The following is a 25,399-nucleotide window of genomic DNA, read 5'->3' on the forward strand; positions in this document are numbered from 1 at the left end:
TCTTATCGTCAGCCAATGAACAAATTAATTAATTCATGAGTCATCTGTCACCGTAATAACATCTCTTGCGAGTGAATACCCTGAAATCGTAAACACTGACCTCTGTTAAGACTCAGCAACATATGATTCTTCACAGAGGTTACTCAACAATCAAAGACCCCCAACAACTACTCGAGTCTTGTTGTCTTTGTCTGTATGTGATGAGGGGTAAAATTTAGAAGGTGGAGAGCGGGAGTCATTACAAACAGGGAGATGGGGCGTTGAGTATACATGTGCAAATGTTTGTGTGTTGTCCTCACTTCAGAGCAGGAATGCCCATAGGCAGGCACCAGCCTTTATGGTTCAGCTAAAGGTAAAGCTCATTACTCCGGCTGACAGTCCCTACCCAGCTGTACTGCATGGTTTAAGCTCTGGCCTCAGGCACTTTGACTTTCCACTAATAAAGATAGCCGAGCAGAAGAGAGACGTGTAGAAATGTGGGATTCTGAAGAGAAAGGGTGACAGGATGAAGCAAAAAGCAAAAAACACAGAAGTTCAACACAAGAAAAAGACAAAATGAAAGGTAGGCAGGCAGAGAGAGAGAGTAACAGACCTGAGTTTTGTATCATTTTCACTGAAAAGAAACAACTGAAAAATGTGTCTTTTGAAAAAAATTCTCAGACACAAGTATTCAAGTCAGAAGGCAAAAAATCAAAACATGTCCTTGGTAAGGTGCGTTTTAGAGGTAGGAAATAACCAAATGAAAAGATACATATCTGCCCGAGCAAGAGAAAATAGTAAACATGTGAAGCCAAAGCTGCTTTGAATGGATTTCTTTGACAGCAAATGCTTCCAGTATGGAGTGAATCATTGTAAAACCACATTCATTTCCTGCCTATGTTTATCCAAAGAGGGATGAGATACAAAGCTGTCCAGACTTGTTTGCTCTGTGCAGGATAGTGTACAGAGCGGGAGATGCGCTCATCTCAGACAGGGAAAGGCCATACTTAAGCAACTTGTCGTAACACTTACATGAATAGTAGTTTGACAGTGTCATGGCTACTGGATAAAAAATTAATGGATTCCAACAAGCTGCTAAACAACAGGATTTATCTTCTGGTGTTTGTAATTTTATTTACAACCAAAATTTTAAAAATATGAACAAAGGATTGCTGTAATGCATTTTTTCCCTCCTACATTTGAATGAATCATTCATGAATGATTTAATCACTGACACAGAGCCGTTTTCTCCTTTCTTCTCTCTGCTTATTCCTTCCTTCCCAGAAATTTATCCAGCCCATGTTTGGCATATGGCAGCCACAGACTTGCATGCCTCAATTATGTTGGACGCTATTGTGTTGTTGGGAGGGAGAGAAAGGGAGTGATGTTTACAGTACCTACCCATGGCATCCGGCCACAAGGCTGTTTTTGCATAAAGAGGGAAGGTGGTGATGAAAGGTGTCAGTGTCCACTGTCAGATTGGCGTACCTCCTTTTTAAACAACTGAAAGAGCGAGACAGCGACAAGAAAAAAGTGAAACAGTGAAGATATTTTCTGCTGTGGTCTTAGTTAAGAGAGACACAGTGTGACGGATGCAGAAAGAATCTAAGGTTCTGATATTAGTCCATATATGAAAAGTGAAAAATAAACTATTAGACATCTCAAGTCAGTACACCTGCAATTATCGTTTTTTCTCATATGATGTGGAGAAATGGAGCATCACACAGATTTAACAAACTGCAGCAAAAACCACAGGTCATGCAAGTTGGATTAAGGAAGAGAGGAAGATGCTAATATCTGGATGTGGAAATGAGTTACGAATCAAACAGATGTCTCCAGGCTGTATTTGTGTAAAGTGTATAGTATGTGTGTACACATTTAAAGAGGCAAACACACACTGGAATATAAACTCAAGTGGCTGAAGTGGCTCAGATGTGCTGTTTTAAATGTTTTAACACTGTTGGAAATTGACAAATCTGTTCATAAAAAAACATAATTATTCAAAAAGAACAAAATGCATTTAGTTCTTATTCTGCTTAGTTAAGCGTTTTGTGCTCTTGTGTTTAGGTACGGTAGTTTGTGTACATGTATGAGACAGAGAGAGAGAGCGAGGGGCGTGCATTATAAGTGTGTGTTTGTGCACTGACATGCACCTGCTTATCCAGGATATAAAAAAAAGGGAAGAAGCGAAATTAGCGTGACTGCCACAGACAACGGTTCTGCTGATGTAACCACTGCTGGATGAACTGGCATGTGAAAGGAACAAAACAAAAAAAAAGGGAATATGGAGAGCACAAGGGAGAAGGAGAGTGAAAGAGATCCCAGATGTCAGTGATATGAGGGTGATAAAGCTCATATCTCAGCATGTTTACACTCAGAGAACTGCTGCTGTATACTATCTGATTGTTTGGTGAGAAACAGAGGTGTCACACTTATCAAGGCGTTCACTTAAAAAACCCTTCAAACTGGCAAAGTGCTCTGTAATCTTCTGGATTATTGATGAAATCCGTATGTACAGTTCATAGTTTTCATATACCACTGCTTTCATATACACCAAGGGTATCAAACCTGGGATGTGAGGAGCCCTCAGTAATATTTTTTCCCCATGGATTTCATGTTTGTATTAACAGGAAGTAGCTCTGCCAAAGCAGGGAAAGAAAAATAGGATGTTGGTGACATATTTCATCCCTCAAATTTAAATAACGACCTGTCAGAGTGTTGTGAAATGTATTTTGAGACACCAGCAGTTCATAAAACGCTGCTATCTGCACAAAGTAGACCTGGTATGAGAGCACCTGCTTTGGGTGTGTTTTGAGACACTAGATATCTAGTGACATGACCTTCATAGAGTATATGATAATAATCTAACAACTGCCTCACATCTTGGATAGCCACTTTTTAAAAATGCAATGTGCTGTGCTAGGATATGAAGAGCTGTGGCACATAAACTGAGGCAAATTTATTTTATTCCCCATAACAATATGCAGAATAACATACAGACCAAAAGCCAGATTAATAATGTGTGGTGTGTATGTGTCAGTCTTCATCTGTGCCTGCATGAGTGAGTATGAATAAGTGCCTGAGTGCACGATTACACAAGTGTGCGTAAGTGCATAAGACTGAATGTATGCGTGTGTGTGATTGCACTTGTGTGTGTGAGCGTGTGTGTTTAGTGCTTTGTCCAAACAGACAGACAGAAGTCTCCAGCAGGGAGAAAAATGTGCAGCTTGAAAATGTCAGTCTTGTTCTGACATGTTTCATCATTTTTTGCTCTACACCTACTGCCTCACTTAAAACACAGCTGTCTACCCAACGGCCTGACAGTAGCAGAAAATCCACGCCACCAGCTGATCAGAAAAGACAATTTGAATATCTAAAAGTTTGTTAAAACATGATAATCTTGCTGCTGCTGTTTTTAATTTACTCCCACCTATGTGTAGTCAAGATGAGACTCCGTAGCGTAAAGCATCTGTGTAAGTTACCAGTTTGTTGTTTTGGTTTTGAAAGTCCCTTAGGAGACTTCTTTTCCCTCTATTTGACCAGTGCAGAGACAAAATAAGTCAACAGATAAGCGCAGAAAGAAGTTAGATCAGTCAGTATTTACTGATTTATTACAGACGAAGGTAAATGCCCAAAGGGATATAGGTAAATTAGCTCTCCAGAGAAGCTGAGCTTACAACATAAGTCCATTTCCTCTGTTCGCAGGTTACCGGTGCCGTAAGCTATACAACGCAGCCCCCCCCTCCCCCATCCCATCCTTTCTCCTTACTTTACCTCTGAGGGGGGAACATATTTTTAACTGTCTAATCGCCATCTGATTCCAATTTCCTCTAAGTGTCTCGTTGAAAACAGTTTCCTTAAAGAATTTAATCTGTATCCGTCCACAAAGTTATGTTCATGGTCTTTATCTGTTTATTCTGATGCTTCATTTAAACTGTGAAAGGTCAAATCTAAAGTGATATTATGGTGTTAAAACAATGATGTTAACAGTATAAGACTTGAACTTGCCTGCGCACTTGCCGTCGAAAGGTATTAATGTCTTGCTTGAGGACACTTGGGCATGGAGAATCTTATCTTTGAGTGTATGGACCTGCATCCTCAAGAAAGGAGGTCTGCGCTCCCCTCATTGTAGCACCCTTCTCTTGCTCAAACAATGGAGATTTTAAGTCCTGCTGCCTCTGGAGCCACACACGTGTCCTTGTTGACCTGTGATCAGATCCCACCACTGTCAAATATGGTTAACAACTTCCCGGTTTCTCCCATTGGCTCAGGATCGAGTCCTGGCAGCTCTTTCTCTTCTGTGTAATTATCGTTCTGGGAAGATGCCACGATAAAGACGTTGGTTCACTCTGGGAGAGGCTCAGGACAGCCTGGTTTGTGAGGTTAGAATCCCTTACAGGGGATACCCTACAGATGTAAAAAAGATACCCAAGGATGAATTATGTTTCAGTTTATGGTGTTTTGGTGGTGATACTATTGAGGCCTTAAATTTGATTTACAGTTCAGTATAGAATTTAACTAATTGACAGTTATAGCACAGCTGAAACTGAAGATTGACCTTTCATAAATTATAATGCAGTGTTTTCCATTCTTTATACTGTATATCCAATATCTGCTTGTAGTGACTAGATAGGGCTGCTCCTATCACCAACTAATGTTCATGTAGTTTTATTAGACTACGAAAAATGAAATATCCCACAAATTACCCTTTAGTTTACCTAACACATGGCAAGATTATGTTGATGTTTAAATGGTCATTAGATGAGATCCACACTTTACTCTGTGATCACCCACCTCTTGCAGTGTTCTAGGCCCTTGGGTAAAAAAAAGAAAAAAACCAAGCTAATGAGGAACTCCCATTTTATTGGTGAGCATACCATGGTGGAGAAGGGAGGGGTTACAAGCCATACTGTTTCGCCACTGCTTTTATGTATGCATACACATGTACATGACTAGACCAATTCTGGCATCCAAAACATGGTCATAACGTTGAGACATAAATATCTGTGCGCACAACATGTACACAAAAACACTCATGCAGGGTTAGGAAATGTCAGTATATTTGTGCTGTGCACTCTAAACAGGAAAAGTAACATTTTATTACACTATTTACAAAAAATATATATCTGATTAACGATAATTTAAAGAGAGAATACGAAATTTTGAAAGACAAAATGAGACTATTTTCCTTCTTACATATTAAAATGTGAATTCATAACTAATACAAAAACACTTAATCAATTAAGTAATTAATTAATTCAGTACACCCAGATGTTTTGCTGCTACAGCCTTATCACCAGTAGCTTATGGTGGCTAATGTTACCAAACTTTATTGTTGTGTAACTGATAATACTGAATCAGTTACCCGACTGACTTTTCTCTACTTTTGCTACGGTTACATCGTGTTTTAGCATTTCCCAGAAAAAAAACAAAAATACTTTTATTACAGTAGTAAAGCAGGAAAGTAAACCTTTTCCTTATCGGGAGACACACTGGTGCTTGTGTTCCCATTCCACTCACTCTCAGTCAGGCTGCCTAATGATGATGTCTTTAAGACTGACTCAAGACAATCCAGGAGAATGGTCACATTCCAATGACGGTGATGTTAAATGGACTTTTTATAGAAAAGCAAGTGAATCACTCATTCATCTCTTTTTCACCTATAACTAACACACCTATAGCCAAAATTTGGGCAGATTTTAGTTGTTATTTCCAACATTATAAACACAATTTTAAGCTTTCTGTTAAAGATTTCCTAAAATATTTTGACTATAAAACCCAGGATTGATTTTATTTTAAATGTGATGATTTTAATGGGATTTTTTTTAATTCACAAGTGTGTGTTTTTTTTTTTTAAATTAGCAATATTTTCTCCTTTCCTTCATTATCTTACATATTTTATAAACTCTGTCATTTTAAAAACATTATATGCATAATTGCATATAACTCCAGTTTTGAAAATATTTAGAATTCAATCTGCCTTTACTATTTTTTATTATATTTATTTATTATATTTTTCTACTTTATTGTTCTTGTCCTCTCTATTTCATATTTCCTTTCATAAGATTTTATTGTACCTTTCATTTACAATGTTTAACATTTTGATTGCAATAAAATGAAAATTAGTTTTGATTAATTAATTTTTTGGGAAGAAAAATAGACGTGTCACTATCTTGTAATTGCCACAGTGGCAAGTTACATGGCTTTCAATTAACATTAGAGAATTACCTTTGGGGAAGTGAAAACAAGGCATTAAGTTCTAAATAGATATTGGCAGGAGTTGAAGCACAAAACAATGTGATTTTAATGCTTTAACAACACATCTGTACTTTAATATCTCAAAAAATTAGTAAATTGACAGCAACTCCAACAGAACAAAATGTATTCAAAGTAACCTAATGATGCATGTAAATGTGTAGGTTCTTGCAAATGCAAACATGCACAACCCGTTCACACAAATTATTCCTACAGCCTGTGACAGTGACATCACAGAGCAGCTGTTGGCATTCATCACCTGGCTGGTACACACACACACACACACACACACACACACGCACACGCACACATACACACGCATGCACGCACACACTGATGAGGGCAAGTCAGCGAAGCAACAGGTAAGAATGAGGTAAAGTGTGTAACAGGCAGATGAATATCGGTGATCTCCCTCTGCTGAATTCACTGTGTCACAGTGAACAGAGCGGAAATACAGCAGAGTGTGTGTGTTGAAACTCGCACACATGCTCACACATGTATGTCAGTATGTGGGAGAGATAGAGAGAGAGGGTGTGTGTGTGTGCGCGCGTGTGTGTGTGTGTGTGTGTTTTTTTTGTTTTTGGGGGAGGGGGGCATGAATGTACACACATAAACATCCTCCAGGCAATGGGAGTCATCCTGGGAATATTTATCTTTGCTGGTAACGCAAAGAGGCAGCCAACCTCTAATCTGGCCCTCAGCTATTTTCTCTGAAATCTCCGAAAGGGAGGAGAGGGGGAGAGATGAGAAGGGAGAGGAAGGAAGGGGGGAGTCAAGCAAAGTCAGTGGGGAAGGAAAGAAATCTCTGAGAAGGTGGAGGATGGAAGGACAATAAGTGAGAGAGACAGCGCTTGTCTGGTGCATGTGCATGTGTATTAAATGTGTGCGTTTCTTGACATCCTTGTGTGTCAGAGTGTATATATAGAAATTGTAGGTGTCTGTGTTTACGTGCATTTCTTTTGTGTATGTCTGTGTCCAGGGAGGTCAAGCGGGGTGGCCAGGGGCTGGGTGATGAGGCATGTTAGGGGCCTTGTGTTTGGTGTGTCTGTGAGGCAGAATGAGGTGGGGTGATGGAGGTGTGTACATGTTTGTGTATGTGTGTGAGTGTGTTTGTGGGTGTGTCTGTGTGTGTGTGTGTGTGTGTGTGTGTGTCTGTGTGTGTGTGTGGCAGTGGCCATGCCCCCCAGGCTGAGCTAGATCTCTCAGTGCGCGACTGATTCAAAGTGAATGGCAGCGTGCCGTGTGGCTCCACTGTGGCCAAATGATTTCTGACACTCCTCGCCTTGCTCTCTGATGTCTGAGGAGACAAGATGACACACACGCACACGCGCACACACACACACACACACACACACACACACACACACACACACACACACACACATTAACCTGCTCAACACACACACACCGATACATGCTTACAAACACACACAAGTTCGCACAAAAAAAATGGAACATTTGACAAAATGTTTCACATTGTTGGCTCCAGGGTCTTCAGATGGAAAACTGTATGGAAAATTTGATGCCCCAGTGTTTCCGAAAGAAGGAACATGACAGTTGGTTGTTCTGTTTGCTTTCTTTTACTTATATCTATTTACTCTACATGTGTTTTACTTTAACATCACTGACCTCAACTAGTATGGGCCTGAGGGAGAAGGAATGTCAGGGGACAGAGTGCACACAAAAGGAACAAGACTTTCACTGCACTGCTTCGCTGCTTCATCTTTCTGTTTATATTCTACATGTCTACATGCAACATATGTGCACGTATGTACGTGTGTATCATTTACTGCTTGATCACTACCACTGTGACCCCATATACACACACAGACCATTTGCCTGGGTAGTCAGTGTGTGTCCATTTGGGTTTGTCATGTCACATACTGTCTGCTCAGTGCTGCGCTCGTCCTTGCCTCAGGGTGGACACGTCCAAGAAAAGCACTCGATTTGACTTGGGCCATGTTTTCTGGTACACCACCACGGCTCATCGTTACTGAACTCTTTGGATCTCAGCTACAACAGACAGGGGTTGTTTACTTAGATTTTAGTGTCCAAGGGAATGACCGAGGGGTAGCTCTTTTCAGCCTGAAAAAAAAAAGGGGATATAGGGAAATATTATAGTCACAATAGCATAAGAAATAGTTCAAATAGATTGTAGATTGGAAAAAAAGACCAAAAAAGGACAAAGTAAAAATACATTTTGTAAAGCGGCCAGTTGCCAGGTCATTGTGTTATGAGTGATGAGGTTTGTTCCAAGACAAATATTGTCTGTGTTTTGGTGAAGGCACGTTGGTGCAGAGGACTATGTGAGGACTTTTGAAAAAACTTAACTTAGCATAGAGAAATGCAAGTAACCAATTGTACAAAACTCTATTATGGTTAGCAGACGGTATGAGCAATACTGTAGGAGAAAAGTGTGAAGTTACCATAGTTAGGAAGGGTTACGAGCTATTAACTTAAATGAGACATGAAATAAAGTCTGTTCTCCAAAGACTTCGTACCTAATGAGTTACAGTAAGATACCTGTAAAGTTAAAAAAGCCTGTAATTCATGCTCACGTACTCTATCAAGTATTTGAGTATTAAAGTTTTGCATATGCCCGTAAACCATTAACCTGAATAAATAAACCAAGTGTAAAACCAAAGTAAGATTTTCCATGTAACTGGAACCCCATACAAAGACTTCATATCTGAGCATAAAATTAAAAACAGTATCATACTAGGTGGTTGAGTGATGGTTGATTTGTGGTGCAACAGCAGTGATGAGCGTGCCAAGGCCTGCAGGCTGCTTATTGTGTCATACTGCATTCGGGACCTGAGTGGGAGAGGAAGATCTGGGAGATGACTTAAAATATGAATGTTGCCATTTTTATGGGCAATTTAGTGGTTTTCTACGGAGCCCCGCCCCAAATCACTCCATCTCTTGCCACGCAAACGCCACATAGAATATGCCCATGGCTTTGGAGTTAAAAATAGTAGAATTTTAGAAGATGTAATCATCTTTTTGATTATTACAAAACCTAAAATGTTGTTTTAAATATAAATTTTTAACTTTTTTTTTTTACATGTATCACCAGTATACATGTATACTGGTGATTTTTTAATATGTTTGTTAACTTAACACTGAAAACCTATTTACCTTTTTTATTCGGTCATTTGGTTAAAACTGGTCAACTGACTAATATTTAATTTAATTTTGTTTTATTTTTCTCAATGTAAAGATCTAGTTTTAATCCAGTGCCCCGAGCCTTTCCCATTTGCACACAAAATGCATCACAGTAATTATAGCTCAACTTGATTAGGACATTGTGGTACTTGTAGATGACATACTGACCCCAGTAATGTACTGTATAGCCACTGCTTCATGTGCTGCAGCTGCCTCATTACATGTTGTTTGTTTTTACCAGCAGTGTGAATGGGAGTAGAGAGGGAGGGTACAGGCTCCCTCGGTCTAGCCTCTTAAATTAATTCACTGAACCTGTTCACATACACAAGGCTGCTTACAGACTACATTCCCCAGTGTGCACGCATGTTTGTGTGTGTGTGTGTGCGTGCGTGCGTGTGTGTATCTCTCAAAGACAGATTGTGTGTGGGTTGCATTATCCTCTTGGCATCTGAATATTCACCAGTTTCCTTCAGTGTGTGTATCCTTGTGCCTCAGCGTGTATGTTTGTCTGTACAGGTGTGCATTTATAGACTCCATTCCCTCTGTGGATATGAAGGAGTTTTATACGGTTTGAACAGCGAACACAAACATCAACTGCATGTTGTTTTCAGAGGAATCAGTGTTAGGTGGTTAAGCACGATAATTCACAAAACAAGATCAATCGCACTTTAAGAAAATCATGTACCCTTGTAAACGTTGGCTGCCAGGAGAAGAGTATCGTGTTCAGCACTCAGAAGTTTATACTTTGCTGTATTCAAAAGTCCTCCTTGTAATGACAAAAGCTCTCCAATCTTAACACACACAATCTTAACCAAATAAGCATTTACACATTTATCTGTACAAAAAAAAAAAGACAAACAAAAGTCATTATAAACAAATGAAAGTACACAATCAATTAGTTGATAAAAAAGTCCTCCTTGATACAAAAATCTTTGGCATACTTTGCCATTTGGCAAATGTGTGACTCCTACTTGAGCAGAGCCGTAACACATACACTTGACAAACCTACTTTTACCCCATGTGACCAACATATTATGCAAGAGTGAATTATGTGTTGTGTTGCATCTAAGGGCAAATTACATACTTGTCTCTTTCAGTGAGTATCATCGAGACAAGTGCTGTACAGTACATGGCTACCCTTCCCTCCAGCCCACTGTAACCCTTCTCTGCGAAACAGAAAGAAGAGGAACAGGAAGAGACAAACAGAGGTAGAGGGGTTTAAACACGGAAAGAAAGAAGGGAGAGGAGTTTAAGAGCTAAAAAAAAAGTTTACATCAACGTGATCAAAACCTAGACAAATCTCTTCTGACAAAATGTGGAATTAAACAGGGATCTCATAAAAGTAACAGATTGTTTAAGACTTAGTGAAAAACATGTGGCGCTTTAAGGGATAATATCCGCTCTGTTGCTGCTGATGTCATTGTCAAACTTGCTGTCCCTCCCGTCTCAGACACACACACACACACACACACACTGGCCCACATCCCTCTAGCCTTCTGTCCTTACCTCTCTCCCTCGCTCTGCTCGGCTAAGCGCCCCTGGCCCTGCAGACGAGCTCTGTAAGGATTAATTAACCAATTAGGAGAGGAGCCCCTTGGAGGCGTTCGAGGGTCCCCTTGTTGTCATTACACACATACACACACACACACACACACACACACACACACTGAGAGAGAGAGAGACACAGGCCTCAATTAGGCTGTGCTGTGATAGGCCTCACTGCAGCTCTAGCTGCGGTGTTCATCTCCCCCTTGAGTGACTGAGTAGGTGAGTAACCTTTTAATTGAATTATGATTATTATCCTGATGTCCACTGTTTCTGCCCCTGCTACCCCCTCCTCTTGCTCTCCCCATTTCCCCTGAGGTGCTGCTTGATGAAATTAAGGAGGAATCCCCATTGGAAAGATCTGTAGTTTTGCCCTCCTTTCTCCTCCACTCACCTCTCTCCCTTTTCTCTCTACAGAGATCAATGTTCATTCCATCGCTCTGAGCAACAGGCTAGAAAGCTTTGTGTCTGCGAATTTACCGAAAGGGAACGTCTGTCTCTCACTCAACCTATACATTCTTATGGGCATGGAGCAGAGAGACAGTGATGGAGGGATGACAGGAGTAAAGGGGAAATATCCATATTTTAATGTCCGCCGAAAACGTGTCAGGTTTTGAAGGGTAATGTCTTTCCTGCCCTCCCTCACAAGACTGACAGGAGCAGGGTTGCTGGTGGACTGTGGGCCATGCAGGGCTGTAGTACAGTATGCTGTGTGTCAGCGCTGACTGTCCTGATTAGGACAACACCACAGACAGCTACAGACAGAGCAGGGGAGGGGAGGGCTGATGCCGCTAAAGACAAGACAAGACAGGCCCCCTGCTTCTCGTCATTTCCTCATTTGTCTGCTCACTTGGCCAGCCATCACAGCTGATCTCCATGCCAGCATATGAAATGGATAGGATGGGATGCAGATACATTTATTAAATGATGGCCTGACCTCTTGGCTGAGACACTTAACCTCTGTGGGAGAGCCATGCCAGAGTCTCAGATTGGTCTCTTAGTGTGTTGACCCTCGCGAAGCACTGTAAAACAGGAGCCCTGAGGGCCGGTCCAGGAGGCTTCATTACACCGCTTAATATTTTCATACTTAATGTCCAAGCCTTCACATATACACTGACCAGTGATGGTGTTGAGTGTTTGATACCTATGCTATCGTTGTAAAAAACGGTACTGTAAAATTACACCTGTAGTTCCAACAAAGACACACTGAAAGTGACTTTGTAACTTTGTTTCTTCCTTTACCAAAAATGTATTACTTCTGTCAGTTATACAGAAAAAAGAAAGAAAGAAAGAAAGAAAGAAAGAAAGGAAAAAAATACAAATTTGAATTTACACCAGCAAGCGGGCCAGCTGTCAGTCCAGATGAACCTGGAGTCCATAAAACAGAATAATTCTGTACTGCATTATGGGTCACTTGATACAGAGACAACTTCACAGATGTTTTTTTTTTTTTAATTTAATGTACGATAAGTATTTTTTAATAAATATATAAAAAAATATAGGTCATAGATATCTAATAATCTCAATATCACTAATTTGTGGTGATATGATCATAAAAATAGAATTCAGAATATTCTCAAATTCACATGACAAGTTGAAATTTTCCTAACTTCTCAAGGGAAATTTGGGATCTAAAAATGGGGCCACTGGCCGGTAAACGTTGAGAAAGCCTGAACCAACATAAAATCACTTGCCGCTTTGGCCCCTTTGGCGTTGCATGAAAAAATTACAGACTGTCAGTGTTAGAAAACATAAAACTGCTATGTGCAGTTAAGCGATGTCACATTACAAGATGTCTGGGTGTTAATGTTTACATTTTAGCTACCATCCGCTGCTATGTGGGACTGCCAGGTTGCCTCAGACGATGGCTTTCATGTTCACAGATTCTTTGCCGTGTCCATGCACTTTTATGCCCGCAGTTGGATCATAATTGACTATGCATGAACACGTAGAGAACGTATGTAGAGAAACCTTATGAATCTCAGGCGGTCTTGTAGAAACCATATATGAATTTACAGGTAATGAGGGCTCCATACTGTATATAAGATTTTCAATTTTAATGATTTATATATTGTACTTTATGGAACATTGAAGTGAAACACAGTTTTCTGCGTCATATCAGTGAAACGACAAAGACTAAAAGAGGGTCTCTTCTTTGTCGCTAAGTGATCCGTCTCTATCTCCTTTCCATCTGTTAGTGATCTCCAATAGGTCTGTGTGCTGTGAATGAGCACAGGGGAGAAAAAAGGGGAACGAGAGGAAAGGAAAGTAGAGGTTTTACTGCATCCTGGTACATCCTGCCTTAATGAGGCCCCCCTCTCTGTCTGCCCATCTGTCCCCAGCGGGATTGGCCGCACAGGGCCCCCATGTTAGTGAGGAGGATGTTTATGTGTGTGTTTGCATCTGAGTGTGCTTGTGCAGGGGAGATGTGCTCCTGAGTAAAAGTAATAGTCAGGTTAAAAGTAACTGCATCCTCTGTGAAAGGCAATGGTGCGCTTGACATTGCAGAGGTCAGCTAACTGTGTGCAACTGTGTTATGGATTCGACAATTTGTCTTTTATTTTGTCACTTTCTGTTTATTTAGGTCTTGAAACAGCAGTCTTGGCAGCACATGTTTAGGATTCCCCTACATCTCATTTAACTCCTCAGTAGGAAAGGGACTGAGTCATCCATCCTTAACCCCCCCATCCCACCTCTGACGACCCCTCTCCGTGGTACAGTCTCATTAGCCTGAGCTGCACTGGCTTGTTAACCCCACTAATCGAAATGGGAATGAGCATAAAAGAGCCCAAGAATTTACTGCTCGCTCCATACTTCAAAGGGACAGCGGGGAGGTGGGGGCATCATCTAGCAGACAGAGCATGTGTATAGGTGTGTGTGCACACTCAGTGGTGTGTGTTGTTTTAGTTTGATGAGTTGGTTTTGGTAACAATTTGAAACAATTTGCTTCTCACCTTACATTAAGCACAGCGAGTTCCATGGTTGACACGGACAAGCACAACAAACTCTGCACCTTGGCCTTGGCAAATAGCGTAATTTTCAGCTTCAGATGTCTTTTTTTAAAAACTTGATGCTCCAATTTGAAGTTTTCTCAGCCCGACTACAAAGTGAGTGAACTGTGGTAGGCTGGATCCTGTGTCAAATTCCCACAGCTCTTTAAATAATGTATGTGTAACAGAGGCATGCTGCAGCGCGCCCTGCTCTCATCATCTCTAGTCTCGCTGCCAACGCTGACAAACTCCCATATAAGTAATATCTCCACTTTAACACCACAACAGGGCAAATCTACTTTACAGATTCTGCAACTGCTGAGATCAAGGAATTATGTTATATTCAAAAAACTTCAAAAACACAAGGAGTCAAAACAGTCACATGCTACTTTAATATTGTGGACTCTTTCTCTAATCCTACATTTCTTTTAAGTTTAATCAAAGTAAACCATCGGACCAACCACTAAGGATCTTGAGATGCCTTAATATTTTCAAAATGTGCTCTCTCATGCTACGGCAGGAGAAATAAAAGTAAAACAAAATAGACAACAAACAAAAACAAGATGCTAGCCTGCCAGAACAGCTGTTATAAGAATCCATGGTGTCTCCACAGACTTTTAAAAAAATTCGACATTTTGCAAAGCATATTGAGGATTTTGTGTAGCCCTAATAAAATGAATGTGGTGACCATAATCAAGTAGGAAAATATTACTGACTCTGCCCGTAAAACTGCACGGATCAGTCAGCACACCCCCTCTCCTCCAAATCTATTCACTCGGCCGGGCGTGGCAGTCAACACTTGGTAAACTCCAGAATCCCAGAGGTGCAGAAAGCTACTTTGTCAAAGGGAACATGTAATCCATTTATTTCAGTCATACATGTTTATCTTTTGGATCCTTTGTGTCACTTACACTGTGCTTGTTTGCTTTGTGTCATTTTCAGTGTCAGCACAAACTTTTTTTTTTTTATGTTATTCAAACAGAGTAAAACACTGTGGTTTGGTTAGGTAGACCCGGAGAGGGATTTGGCTCATCCTGATTCATGGTGTGCTACAATAGGTGGTATGAAATCTTTTAATACCAGCCCACTTGCTACTATCTGAGCCTGCAGGTGCTCTTGGATACGAGGCTTTGTGGGAGCACATAATATGCCAGAGAAATTCTCAAAGGATGATTAGGAGTTTATTTAGAAAGCCTGACGTTTCTGTACAGGAGCGGATTGCTAAAAATGCATCCGCAAATCAACACTGAGGTCTATCATGATTCACTGCTTAAGTAATCTCAGATCTAAAGTGCATGGCTGTACCAACATTATGAAACCCACTGGCAAAACCTGCAAAGTGGTACTTCATCTGAATGTAAGCGCTTACAAATTTATGCCGTGCATTCAGGTATGCTGCCGTATGTTAGAATTGCATTTGTCCGGTCGGGCCTGTGACTGTGCTCCAACACAAACTTTTCAGCTTGCAACTCCACTGAGTCCTCTGTCTCTGCCCTGTTTGTTTTCATCCTGGTACACACCAGAATGGCTGATTAAAATCTATTTGTTTGATGTACACTATGAAAGAGACAACAATCAGTTGCTCTACAGGGTATTTAGCAGAGGCAAGCTTTGAAGGCTTTTGTGCAAATTTGGCTTGTTGGAGGGAAATGAGGGAAAGAGAGACAGAGGGATGGTGGAAGAAACAGTGAGACACTTGTGTGGTTTGGCTGGTACTGGTTATGATGCCTCTAATTTTCACCACATGCTATTTACCAACTTATATGAGCTTCACAATAGAAGTGTAGTTGTGCAGCAATGAAGACTTTTGCGTTTTTGCAGAATTGTGGACTTGTGCTTGTGTGTATGACCAAAACACTGAAAATACTTTAATGAAAGACATAGTGTGTTCCTGATTATGTACAAAACCAAAGAAAAATGTGTCGACCATGTTTCCTATGTGTGTTGTTACTGATGTTGTGCAGCCGACCCAAACTTCATCCAAACAACACACAGCTTTGAATGAAGATCTTAGTTTGTCCATCTACAAATGAACACGTGTTCTTATTGCTCCAGCAGATTTTGTTTGCCACCAGCAGCTCTTATAATCAGCTGTGAGAAAAGTGGAGCTCCATACTTTTCACATCACTCAAGGTGTTTTTGCTTCCTGACAGAGAACAGAAATGAAAAAAAAAAAAAAAAAAAATCAGATCTCAGCTAATGGTTATACTTTTACAGTGAATTTGAAATTTGTGTTTGTAGGAAAAAAATGTGACTGCAACAATCAAGTTTAAATTTGAAATAACAAGCAAACCAACAAAAAAACGTGTTAGTAGGCCTGCTAGTTGTAGAATTTCTTTGCATGAAAGACATTTTTATAAAATGTGATCAGGCCTGACAGGCTTTGAAATGTGATTTTAAAGAACATTACCGGCATTTAAGTCATACAGACGTCAGTATTAGCTCGCTTGTCAACAAAGCAACATTATATGGGCCAAATGGTTAAACCAAAACGGCTCTAGTTCTTCCAGCAGAAGACCAGAACGGATATTTTTAGGAGTCTATGTCTCTGTCACAGGTCTTAAGAGGCAATCATGTGGCCATAAACATTAAACCATGAAAGATGTTTTACATGTTTTTGTGAATGTTTGTGAGGACACTGTGGTTGGGAGGGATCACAAAACAACTTTGTGGTCCGACACATAGATTGATAGAGAGATTAAGAAAGAGAAAGATGTTGAGCATGACTACCACTGTGGGATGTTGGTTCCAGCGCTGCAGGAAAAAGGGGTTCACTGGAGGACAGTGGAATAAAACACTTCTAACCCAGACCTTAGTCATATTTTAGAAGGCTCATGTAAGTGGTTATATTCACTTCAGTGTCTCGTTTTTGTTTCCTTCGCTGCTTCCCTCCGTCTGAAGGAAACCACACAAATATGTGCGGATTGTGCGTGAATATCAGCGGGTGGCCGTGCCTTGTCAGGTAGGCCGTATTTGAATAATTTGACGAGACAAGGAAGCAATAACCGTCAGACAAAGCAGCTGGAGTGGGAAGTGACAGCCAGAGAAAATATAAAGCAAAGAAAATGTTTTCACACCCATGTTGGAGTCGTACGAAAAGTAAGTGTTCAAATGTCTTACCATTTTAAAGGGCAAGGAATCTGAGGCACATTATGGATAAATGTCCAGTGAGTGGAAACCTTCAGTAATGCACATAATTAGGCCTGAATGAATTAAAGTAATGAATTAAGTTGGACTTTCCATGGGCTATGTATTAATGAGAGGGACAATTAGAACAAAGTATAGAAAATTAACCCACTGGAGCCCTGAACATCTTTTATCATGTCACCCACACCCCCACCCCCATACCCCCCTTTTTGCTTGACTACAAGTAAAAAAAAAAAAAAAAAAATCTGTCATTGCACATGTCACTTTGTGACATGTCAAGAGTGTAGAATGTATTCAAGCCTTTGGCAAAGTGTGACCTTTTAGGGAAGCCTAGGCGCAGTTTCCCTAATTAACCCGTCCTCCTCATGCATACAGACATTCATATCCACACACCACGGTGCCTTCCTCATTAGACAGACACGGAGATCAACAGATTAATTTAATCTGCATAAATGCAAATGTCCTACTTGAGCGTCCTGAGCGTGCGGGGAGAGGGTTGGCGCAGACGACAGTGTACAGGCGACGTTATTTACTGATACGCTATAGTTGGAAATTTCATTGTATTGTATTTGTAAAACCAAAAAAAAAAAAAAGTTCATGAACTTACTCTTATTGCAAGGATCTATTTAATTAATACAATAACTATATTAAAACCACATTAAAATTTTCGGAATATATAGGACAAAAGCCTAACTTTCATTGCAGATAAAACAAAATTAAAGCTATAAAGGGTCACCATAAAATCGCCAATAAAACCAATATAGGCGCCATAGTCGTTCCTTAATGACATTACAGGGAAAATCTAAGTTATGCTATAGTTCATCATCATTTCTTTTTCTCTTCACGCAGTTCGGATATGGGACATTTCAGCCGGGCCCCCTCATTGATTATCTGGAGACAATGGACACTCGTCAGCAGCCTCATTAGGACATTAAAAAAAATACACTCGTTATTAGTGCAAATTAACCTAATTCGGGAGGTTCCTACAAAGCGCTTTAGCGGTTGGAGATCAAAGCAGGGACGAGTCTGTGACAGGGTCCAGGCGGGACCAACGGAGACAGGGCTGCGTATTCCTGCGTAAAATCAACCGTGGAAAAAAAAAAAAAAAAAAAAATTCCGTTATTAGACATGCAAAATAACTAAACACGTGTTTAATCTCATAGCCTGCATCAACACAAAGACGACGATTTTGAGTGAAGGAAAATCTGATCGAACTGAATACCTTCAGTGAATCTGTCAAACAGAGTTAGATGTTGGTGACTTTTTTTTTTTTTTTTTTTAAATTTGGTTAGAAAAACACAAAGAACAAAAAAGGAAAAAAAAAAAAGGAAAGAAGAATGTAAAATTGGCCAAAAAAAAAAAAAAACAGAATTTATTTCTCGGACATTACGTAAAACATAGTGGTAAATACGTGCTTGGCATTTTGAAAAGAGACATAAATTAACTGCATTCAGTGAATGGTGAAAATGTCACTGGCTATATTAACTCACAGTCAGTTATTCTTGGAGACGCAGGAAAATGTGACACAGATTGAGATGTAAAAGGCCATAAAATACTGGGTTCACTTCACTCCGTGAGTCACCAAAATGTGCATTTGATTTTCAAATATATATAAAAAAAAAATACTCCACGTCCTACAACTTGCAGTAAGGCCTTATTAATATAATAATACAACAGGCCACAAGACAGCCACAGATCACAGACATAATGTTTGTCGAAACATATTTCATAACAATCGGAGAAAAAAGGAAGAAGAAGGAAAAATAGAAACAACATAAACAACCCCAAAACATGTATTAAACAACACTTAGGTCCTCGATCTTATTTTATCAATATGTATTCATATTAATCGAATATTAATAACGACAGTAACAACAACAGTAGTAGTAGTAGTAATAATAATAATAATAATAATAATAATAATAACAATAATAATAATAATACAGAAGAAGGTCATATTCATTTCACCTCAACATTGGGACACACACACACACACACACACACACACACACACACACACACACACGCACACACAGAGCTGTGTTAAAGAGCTTTGGTGGCATTTAAAGTGGCTTTATGAAGCGCCTGAGTGGCAGTGATACCTAAAAGGCCCTTCAGCAGCAGCCACAGAGCTGCAGCTTCACTCCTTCATGTCCCAGTGTGTGCAGCGGGGCCATACTGGCCTGCATTTAACAAGTCCCCCCTTCGCTTTTTAAAGACATGTTTAAACAAACACAGCCCTTTTCTACATCCCCCGCCAGCCTCCCTTTGAGCCCGGCACAGTGTGAAAAGGTGGAACTGGGCTTTGAGGGTTTGTGCGCCACAGTGGGGAGAACGAGCACAGAGGGGCGAGAGAGCAAAGGAGGAGTTGTGTGTATACCGACTGACTGTAGGCTTGGCCTTTGGTAAATACATGGGATTTCACAGAAGGGCCAGTGGATGAATGGGAGCTGCACTCCTGGAGAATGGAGGTAGCAGGCCTGTGCTCATTAGCCTTCTCAAACCCAGGCTGGAGGGTAAAAGAAGGCAGGGCAGCCCCTGTTCCAGGTACAAAAGGGGGTCTTCATGAGTATATGTATCCCTGCTGAGGTCCCAGTGAAATGGAAATTCAGTACTTGCCATGATCTGATGAATGGTCAGCTCCTCCCAGGTCGTATTGGCCCCCTTGTCATGCTGTGATCACATCATTGTGGGGACTTTGGCCTTTGGGAGAGAAAAGGGTTGGCCCCTAACAGCTGATCTTGCATCGGATTTACCTATTAATAGTTGAAGCTGAGAAAGGGAATACCTTGAACATGCCCCTGGACAAGTGGACCGTTTGATACGCGTCTCTGCCCTAATCTTGAAGAAAAGCACCATTCTCTGTGGTAAAAGCATCATCTTTCTGATTAATTTGGGCACAAGTTGATTGTTGTTTCTGAATTTGGCCATTCCTCCTCCATCCTTCCCTCCCGCATCACATGCTAAGTGTGAAAAAAAGCATGAAAGCCCTGTGATCTCACATGACAACAACACAACCTGACATAACAAGCAATGTCTGGCACTTAAAGCAGTGGCAACAACAAGTTAATGCTGTTTTTTACAATTAATTTGGTTCACAGAGCCGATTGTATGCCTTTCTAAAAGAGCCAACACCAGGCCATGTACATTTAGAAACACAAACTACCCTAATTGAAGTTGTTTGGTCGTCATTTATCATCGGACTAAGACTTTAAGGAGTGTGAACAACCTCTCTGCACCCGACAAAACCCTTTTCGTACATCATGTTAAACAAGACAGACGTGTCTGTGAGTTTCTTCTCTCTTTTCCTGCGGCACATCTAATTTAACCACTGCATGGAGGAGCTACAGGCTTTGTTTGCAGTGTCCCTGCCCTGAGACAGAGCAGCTCTCCTGGACTACACTAAACTGGCTTGGCAGCCGGCGTGTGTGTAGTGCCAGGCTTGAGGGAGGGTGTGTATTTGTGTGCGGATTTGTGCACATGTATACCCATATCTAAGTTTGCCTGTGCAGGGACGGAGGCGTTCAGACGCTTTGCAATCACGGGCCTGCATGTGCTTGTGTCTAACACACACACACAGTCCAGCGTTAAGGGAACACAAATCGGGCGAACGAATCCTCGTACCACCTCTTTTGGCACTCATCAGTTCGTGACTTGTGAAAAGCGCTAAATTGAGGATTGTAAGTGAGCAGGACACTCGTCACAGGTCCGCCCATGAGACTCAGTGACACCTGTCATCACAGCTTATTCTGAAGACCTGCTACACACCACCTCGAGCCTCGCCTTGCCTTGCCTCTGCTACCGACAAATGTGGGGGTGGTGGTGGAGGGGAGTGTGTTGGAGGGGGGTGGATTTATAGATCCCCTCTTTCTCCGTTCTCCGTACTGGTAGCAAGGTTAGAGGGCACAGAGCAGGCGGAGAGCAGGGTGGAAAGGGGGGAGAGGGATGGAGGGATGAGGAAAGTCTGCCTGGTTAGCATTTGTCCTTCAGATGAGCATGCTTCTCTGCCCCTGTGGCTATAGCTCGCCTTCCCGCCTGACTGCGTACTCGGGACAAAGAGGCTGTGTGTATGTGTGACATAGGATGCTCCAACTATTTAACAGTTCAGTTTTTCACTTTGGTAATGAGTCTTTTTCCATGTTAAAATCTCTTTTAAAATGTATTTATGTAGATGATTGGAATTCTTAATTGAAAGTTTCACCGTATTAGTTATTTTATTCAGCGTGGAAAAGTTGATCTCTTCTCTACCAGCTTTATTGCTTGGTAGTTCATTATTGCATACTGAACAACATAGGGCTGATTGTGGGCCCCTGCATGAGTTGCCGTACGAAAAGTAGCTGAGAGAGAAAAGAGGGAGAGAGAGAAAAAAAAGGCTTGTTTGGTTCAGAAACCATTTAACAACTTCCCCTGGAAATTGAAAAAGGAAATAGTTTTGGGCTGGATTGCAGTAGGGGGGAAAGAAGCCCATATGAGGACCAGATGAAGAGAGTAAGCAGCCAAGCAGGACTGACAGTGGGAGAGGGAGGGGGATAAAAAGGGGGGGGGGGGGTCTTTTTGATGTCCTTCATTTACATCTCACAACAAAACTTAGGAAAAACAAACTGAAATCACTGTAAAACAGTGACAGAGGGAGTGATAGAGAGAAAGCGAGAGAGAGACATAGCGAGAGAGAGAGAGTAGGGGTCTGGGTGTTTATGAGGTCATTTACCAAACTCGTGTTTTCAACATTTCCTCCCCACTTTAATTTTTCAGCTTTGTTCTAGTCTAATTACTTCCATCCACATGTGTGTGTGTGTGTGTGTGTGTGTGTGTGTGTGGATGTTTGTGGATGTGTGCGTCTGTGTATGGGCCCATGTGCTTGTCACTGCAACCGTGGATATTGCAACATAGAATGAAAACATGCCCACTTAACTTCCTTTCTTTTTACATTAACCCTTGAAGGTTCCCGTAAGAGTCTCTTACGAATCGCCTGCTTCGGACATAAAAAGATTTTCGGAGATCTGCTGCCACATCTAAAGGGAACAAACACGGATACATTTCTTGGTACAGGTGACGATAATCTGACATATGATGGCCTAAATAGAGCAAACAAAAATCACAAGAGGCTTAAAACATTCATGTTCTAGTGGAAGCCTTTGATAGTTGACATTGGAGAGTCTGTTATAAAACACAATTTTATTCATGTGATTTTGTTGGGAAATCAAATATGACATTAAGCAAAACATCATGTTCAAATGCCTAACACAACCTACACTATGTTTATATTAACTTGAAAAAAAAAAACCCTCTAGGGACCCAGTGTGGTATCCTGGAAATTACATCAATGTTGGATGATTCTTGGACCATCAATGGACACCTCATGATTTACATCCAATGCCAACATTCAGTGGCAATGCAGGAAGTGCTGTGCTCTTATTTAGCAAAGTTGATTGTTTAGGCTGTGGAAGTTGGGTTGACGGATCAGTGTGTGTAGCACATCTAAATAATGATACTACTACTACTACTACTACTACTACTACTACTACTACTACTACTACTACTAATAATAATAATAGTAATAATAATACATATAGTCCACTTTTTAAATAACTGTAAACTGTAAATGTGCATTACCTTATAAGCAAGTGTCTTAGTTGCCTAATCATAACCATACCTTAAACATAATTTGTTGGCCATAACCATGGTCTTCCAGAAAGTGTCAGAAGACTGTCATGGGTCACCTTTGAAGGCAACTACATTTTTTTCGGGGGGTTTGTTGATTAATACAGAACAGTCTGGCCATCTGGTGACAGTAAATTCTATTTTATTTCCTGTTCATTTTGGCAGACGCCTTTGTACAAACTAGATTCACTTTTACTTATTTAAATGCATGTAGCTCTTGTTCTTGTGGTTGTATTCGACATCCATAAGAACAAGAGCTACATGTCCTCAAAAATTAGAAGTGCATCCCTCCAAAACAAAATAACTAAGAGTGTGTTCAGTACCAAAAGTAAAAGTTTTTTGAATTTTTACTTTTTAAGAAATGAGGCATCAGGAAGTGCTACCCTGGGTTGCCGAGGGGTGGAGAGGTGGGTTTTAAGCCTGTGTTGGAAGATGGACAATATTTCTTCTGTCCTGACTTAAGCGGGGCATCCATTCCACCACTGTTACACCTGGACAGATTATCCCAGACCTTTTTTTTTTTTTTTTGAAGGATTTGGTGATGACCACTAAATAACCTCTATAATCAAACCTGGCTATGTGGGTTTTATGTAAAGGTGTTATTAGCATACTGATAACAATTTAACTTGAAAGTAAGGGATTTATTTGAAAAAAAAAGGTAAGCCATCCAACATTTATCTAAACCTTAATGTGACATATGCTATCTATATCAGCAACATAACTGAGCCTTTGAATTATAATTTTGATCTATTGCTTCTTGGCCGTTTGAAGAAAATGGCAGCACACCAACTGAAAACTCAGAATGACTCATTACAACTGATTTTCCACAGAATGTATTTTAATATTCAATATTAAATCCAGCAATTAAGTAGTCAAGCAGATCAAGAAATGGTTGTTGTGTTAATCATTCTGCACTTTATTACTGTCAAGAACCTCAAACAGAGAGTTACCACAGGTGTGTCCCCAGAACACAGTGCTCAGACCTGTCAGTGTTACGCAATCTGGTACATTATGGTTCTCCAGTCAATTAACGATGCTCTTTTACATTCCAGATTGAAAGTTGTTACCACACAGGAATTGGCACAGGAAGGCCTGTTTTCAGTATGATGGGAAATGGGACAGAGGGGTCCAGAGGGGATACTCTGATGGTGATGGTGATGATGATGAATCTGTTATGCCAGTAGCTCATGACATGGGTGAAAGTCTTGGCTCTTGCTACTGTAGGGGGAGAATATGCGAGACCAGGTTTCTTACTTTTTCATGCTTCTCCTTTTTGCTTTGTCTCTTACTCTTTTGCTCTTTGCCAGTTTATTCCTGTCTTCCTGACTTACGTCTTGAACGTATAAAATGTTACAAAGTTTTCATTCTCAAACAGACACTCCATGCATGCAATGACATTTGTAAATCCTAAACCTGTATGGTTTTGGCTGAAAGCTGTTATCTCCCACTTGTTAATGGTGTAGTTTGTGTTCTTCAGGCATCACTGGTGCAGCGATAGCTGCCTGGGATCCTGGCTGCTCTTGGATCAGACTATGACTAAAGCATGTGTTGTGACATTCAGTGATATTTGCATATTCATTTGTGACATTAAGAATTCCTCTCTGGTGCCTCAGGTGCTCCCGAGTTCCTCGTGGAACACTATGAATACAGTTCCTCATGTTCCTGCTGAGTGAACCTGACTGGGCAGCCCAGCTGATAGTATATCTTAACCCCTTTTAGATATTTCTTGAAAGAAAGAAAAGGAGTTTTCAGGGCAGAGAGGCAGGGTGTAGGCACACAGAGTAAGCCTGGCTCTGACTCACTTTGGCAGTGGCTTTAATCAGGGTGGAAAAGCTACGGTGTTCTCATGCGATGCAGAGTCAAGTACTTGCCCTGAGGTCTGCGGGGGGTCAACCGTAGTGCATGGAGGGAAGAGAGAGAGGCAGAGAGAGAGAGAAAGAGAGAGAGAGAAGGAGAGAAAGAAAGAAATCCATGTCCCCTGACAAGTAGACTGCCCAGAGGACATGCATTCCACACTTTCCACTACAAAAGGCATTAATTACAGTATATCAGAGCCATAGCATAATACCACTGTGTAATGTAAGATGATATTCAGGTGTTACGGCTGAGAGGATAATTTCCAAAGTGATGGAAACATTTTCAAAATATATCTGGAAGACTAAGGCTCAAATGACATCGAGTGGTCTCATTGTGAGTTTTCAAGAAATTGTTAAATTCAGCTAAACAGTGAATTTCCACCAGGGCACCAAAGAAACATATAATTCACAGGTGTACTAAATTTAGCACTTAGCATTATCAAATATACAACGTGGGGTCAGTCTCATCTGGTCACAGCAGGAGGGTGAGGGGCATCACAATGAACTATGTGACACTGCGTTGTTGATAAACAAAAGCAGTAGGAAGTGATCTGAAAACTGGCCGGTGGACAGAAAAAGGCTGAACCAAGGGTTATTTTACAGCAGCGGAGCACATTGATATATGAAATTGGAGAGGGAGACAGGGGGGAGGAAAGAGATGGCAGAGTGGGCAGGAAAAGCGACAGACAGAACCTGAGCAGGAGTTTGTGGGTTTTTCTGTGTTCTCGGGGCCTGTTTGTGAAGGCTGCGTTCAGGGTTACAGGTCTGGCCCCGAGCGCCAGCCCTGTCACTGGGAATTAC

This window comes from Xiphias gladius, chromosome 21 (assembly GCF_016859285.1).
Source record: "Xiphias gladius isolate SHS-SW01 ecotype Sanya breed wild chromosome 21, ASM1685928v1, whole genome shotgun sequence".
In the NCBI taxonomy this organism is placed as follows: domain Eukaryota; kingdom Metazoa; phylum Chordata; class Actinopteri; order Istiophoriformes; family Xiphiidae; genus Xiphias; species Xiphias gladius.